This window comes from Clupea harengus, chromosome 24 (assembly GCF_900700415.2).
Source record: "Clupea harengus chromosome 24, Ch_v2.0.2, whole genome shotgun sequence".
Lineage (NCBI taxonomy): Eukaryota > Metazoa > Chordata > Actinopteri > Clupeiformes > Clupeidae > Clupea > Clupea harengus.
The window spans coordinates 6401936-6406935 of NC_045175.1; the positions used below are offsets into that span (position 1 = coordinate 6401936).

At 49.5% G+C, this 5000-nt stretch overlaps 1 protein-coding gene across 1 annotated transcript in view; it reads left to right on the top strand.

Moving 5' to 3' along the window:
• Window positions 1-5000, top strand: part of sdk1b (sidekick cell adhesion molecule 1b) — a 233070-nt gene that overhangs the window by 96875 nt on the left and 131195 nt on the right. The window lies entirely within an intron of this gene.

A 5000-nucleotide genomic window follows, 5' to 3' on the forward strand; every position in this document is an offset into this window, starting at 1 on the left:
ACACACACACACACACACACACATAGACACACACATAAACATATATATACACACACACACACACACCTGATGGCCTTATTCTAATCTGTGTTAATCTGTGTCCCGTGAGAGAATGGACTGATTGCAGTTTTTCATAAGTAATATGCAAGCAATAGTGGGACTCACTCTCATACACACACACACACACACACACACACGCACACACACACACACACACACACACACACACACACACACACACACACACACACACACACACACACACACACACACACACACACACACACACACACACACACTCACACGCACACACACATTCCCTCTCTAAATCTGCTGTTTCACCTTCACACCCCATGACAGTTAAATGGTGCTTCCCATGATGCTTTGCTGTCAGCTGGATAATGATGATGTGATGATGATACCAGCTGACAACCTCTGAGAGAACCATGAAAGCTGGTGGGGTGAATGGGTTTGGAGGTGTGTGTGTGTGTGTGTGTGTGTGTGTGTGTGTGTGTGTGCGTGTTTGTGTGCGTGTGTGTGTGTGTGCGTGTGTGTGTTCATTTGTTAAACATTTGCTAAACTTCAGGGAAAGCTAGCCTGCATCTCCTGTGAGCGACCGGCGCGGCCAGCCCACGATTAGGGATGTGGACTTTGGAGATGGTGGTCAAAAGAGTCGCCGGAGCAGTGGTTTACGTTTTCAATTCAACCATATTTATTTTCTTTCCAGGTTGTGGATTTTAGCCAAAGTATTACTAGCACCAAAACAAAGTACTTCAGACAAAAACAAAGATTCAATATCCAAATGCAGCGTAACAGTGTTACCGTGACAGACAACTCCTCGCAACAGGAAAGCTGTCCTTCTACCTCCACCCCTCGAATGGCACTGAGCTAGCCTCTTAAGAAGGCCTAGCTATTGCCCCTAATTGGCCTAATAGGGCCAACCCATGAATATGGGGAAGCAAAGCACATTGTGCATCTTATTAAACAAAACCATTCATTCATGTTATTATATTCAATTATACATCAAATAACATATCTCCATATAAATCACTCAAACACCATTTAACCCATTAGCAAATCACCCTACAATGCATAGTTATTACCTAAATGAAATGTGAACACGACAAACACCCCTGTGAAATAATGCCCCGCTCCCTCCACTAGTGACACAATGTAAAAGTGCTATCCCAGCGCGAGCGCGCTTTCGCGTTGGGACCAGTATGTGGAAGCGTGAGAACCAGGAAGTGTGAGTATATGTATCTGAACCAGTTTATGGATGTTATTGCAATGCAAATGGTAAATGGATGAGATGGTGGGTACCCAGTATATATATCAGTATAATTGAGCAACAGCAGGTGTATGCAAATAATATGTATGCGTGCTGTATATCGCGGCAGACCAAACAATACACCAATTCGCGGTAAACACCCGACACCATTACAATCTCACATCGTGAAACAAACAAACACCACAAACCCACAAAACACCCACAAACTCTCTCAACAATGTTCAGGTTCACATATTATGTGACCTGCAGGAAGACGCTGTGTAATTGTGGCTGCGTGCGTGTGTGTGTGAGAATGAATGGAGTCACCGTCTCTTACTCCCGCATTTCGCGGTAAAGTACATAAACAGTCCGGAATGTTCGTAACAGTGAGAAGGGAATGTTCAGCTTCTCACATTTCCTTCCCCCTCTGATGTCTCACCACCAGGGTGGCGAGACAGAAAGTCAGCTACCACATTCTGCTTTCCAGGCCCGATACTGGACCTGGAACCGGTAGGGCTGCAGGGCCAGGAACCATCTGGTTATCCGGGCATTAGAGTCCTTCATACGGCCGAGCCACTGAAGCGCTCTGTGGTCAGTCTCCAGCTTAAAGTCTCTGCCAAGCAGATAATATCTCAAAGTGTCCAAAGCCCACTTTATGGCTAAACACTCCAGTTCAACAGCTGCATATCTGGTCTCCCTGGGGAACAATTTGCGGCTAATAAAAGCCACCGGTCTCTGGTCAGCCCCTTCCCCTTGGAGTAGCACCGCGCCCAGACCAATGCCAGACGCATCCGTCTGCACTGTAAAGGGTTTGTCAAAGTCTGGGCTCTGCAACACTGGACCCTGACACAGGGCCCCCTTCAGGTCACTGAAGGCCCGCTCCTGTTCTGCACCCCACTGCAATCGACTAGACCCAGACTTCCGGGTCAAGTCCGAAAGAGGTGCAGCACGAGTGGAGAAGTCAGCCACGAACCTCCGGTACCAGCCTACCAGACCCAGGAAAGACCGCACGTCCTTTTGGGTTTGCGGCTGGGGACAATCCTGGATGGCTTGCACCTTCTCTTTCTGGGGCTTGATTAGACCCCTGCCCAGCACATAGCCAAGGTACCGGACCTCGGGTTTGGCAAAGTCACATTTTTTTGGATGGACTGTGAGTCCTGCCTTTTGGATGCGCTGCAGAATGTCAGCCAGATGACCCACATGATCCTCCCAGGTGGTGCTATAGATAACAATGTCATCAAGGTACGCTCCAGCATAGGACTCCGTGCCCTCAAGAACACGGTCCATTAGTCTCTGAAAGGTTGCCGGCGCCCCCTGTAGGCCAAACGGCATAACAAGGAAATGGAACAACCCTTGAGGTGTTCTAAAGGCAGTATAGGGCTGATCCTGCTCAGCAAGCGGCACCTGCCAATAACCTTTGCATAGGTCCAGGGTCGTTATGTAGCGTGCCTTACCCAGCCGTTCAATCAGGTCTTCCAGCCTGGGCATTGGGTATGCATCAAAGTGTGATTGTGCATTTACTTTGCGAAAGTCTATGCAAAATCGGATTTTGCCATCTTTTTTAGGTACTAGCACAACGGGATTACTCCACTCACTATGGGATCTTTCAATGACCCCCAGGGACAGCATCTCCCCACCTCCTCCTTAAGTAGAGGCAGAAGACGCTCTGGGATTCGGTACATCCTTTGACGTACTGGTGTGCTATCTTTCAGCGGAATGAAGTGTTCCACTAGGGTGGTGACTCCAGGTGTCTCTCGACACAGACCTGGAGGAATGATGGCCTCCAGCTCTCTCTGCTGCTGTGGAGTAAGGTGTGCTAGGTCAAGAGGTGCAAGTGGTTGAGCAGTTGGAAAAAACTGCTCTGGAGTATCCTCTTCTTCTCCAACGGCTTGCACCATGAGCTGTAGACTGCTCTCGGGAACTCTCTCCCGCCACTCTTTAAGCAGGTTGATGTGGAAGACCCGCTTTGGTTTCTTCCGGCCAGGCATGTTGATCTCATAGGTGGCAGGCCCCACCTTCCGGGTAATGGTGTATGGCCCCTGCCACTGAGCGAGTAGCTTGTTCTCCGATGTAGGGAGGAGCAGAAGAACTTTCTGCCCCGGCTGAAGAGTTCTTTGTCTGGCCTTTTTGTCGTACCAGACCTTCTGGCGGTGTTGCACTTGCTCCAGGTTGCTCCGGACCAGCTCTGTCATCTCCTCCATCTTTTCCCGCATTTGCAGGACATGGGCAAGAATGCTGTGGGTCTCCGGTGCCTTTGGTCCCTCCCAGGCTTCTTTCAGCAGATCCAGGGGGCCTCGCACTGGTCTCCCATACAACAGTTCAAATGGAGAGAAACCGGTAGATGCCTGGGGCACCTCACGATATGCGAACAGCAAGTATGGCAGCCAGCGGTCCCAATCTTTTCCATTGGCTGACACGTACTTCCGTAGCATATTCTTTAGGGTTTGGTTGTAGCGTTCAACCAAGCCATCAGTTTGGGGGTGATAGGGTGTGGTCCGTATCCCCTTAATCCCAAGTAAGCTATAGACCTGCTTGAGCTTCTTGGACAAAAAGGCTGTTCCCTGATCTGTGATGATCTCTTGGGGTATCCCTACCCTAGAGAACAGCTGAAGGATGGCTTGTGCTATGGTGGTGGCAGTTACTTTGCGGAGTGGGAAAGCTTCTGGATAGCGGGTAGCATAATCGCAAACTACTAGAATGTAGCGGTGCCCTCTCGGTGTTCTCTCTAGAGGCCCAACAATGTCCATCCCTATCCTTGTAAAGGGAACCTCAATAATGGGAAGTGGCTGGAGAGGAAATGGGCTAGTTTTCTGCTTGCTAGTGATCTGACAAATACTGCAAGCCTTGCAGTAGCCCTGAATGTCTCTGTACATTCCTGGCCAATAAAACCTAGCCGCAATTCTCTCAAAGGTTTTGGTCGTACTGAGATGACCCGACCATGGGATACTATGGCCCAAGGACAGAGCTCTCTCTCTCAGCCCTTTGGGTACCACTAGCTGCTCTGCTAGATCTCCCTCTGGCTGGTGATACAACACACCTCCATGCAACACAAAGCTTTCTCCATTGAGCGATGCTGACACGCCAGTAGGCACACCATCTTTAATGCTAACTTTACTACAGGCCTCCTGCAAAGTTGGGTCTTGGCTCTGTAGCTGCTTTATATCCAGGGTCATGTCTTCCCAAGCTTCACCCTCTATCTGAGTGCTCTCGCCATCTTGCTGCTTCTTAAGAGTCCCCACTAACTTCTCTCTCCGTCTCTGCCTAAGGCTTTTCTTAGCTTTTAGCTTTTCAGCTACCTCAAAGCTATCAAAAAATGGCATCGCTCTGAGCTCACTGAGCTCTTGGGGTTCTTCGGCTTGGACTTTGGCTTGTGACCTAGTCATGACCACGTTAACAGGCTTATAGGCCTGCACCAACTCAGGCAAGATCAGTATATCCTGTCCAAGGACTACTGGGTGGCTGAGACCCTCCACTACCCCTACAGTAAGGCGGTAAGTCTGTCTCTGCACCTCTATGTACACCTTGGCTACAGGATACACATGCTCATCGCCATTTACACAAATGACTGTCAGGCTCCCGCCAGTGACATACCCATTTCGATCCACTAGATGGGGCTGGACTAAAGTTTGGGAACTACCTGTGTCAATCAGGGCACTAGTTCCTTTCCCACCCACTAGCACTGGGACAGTCTGCAACCTACCCATAACCCCCTGTTTCTGCTCCTCTGACCCAG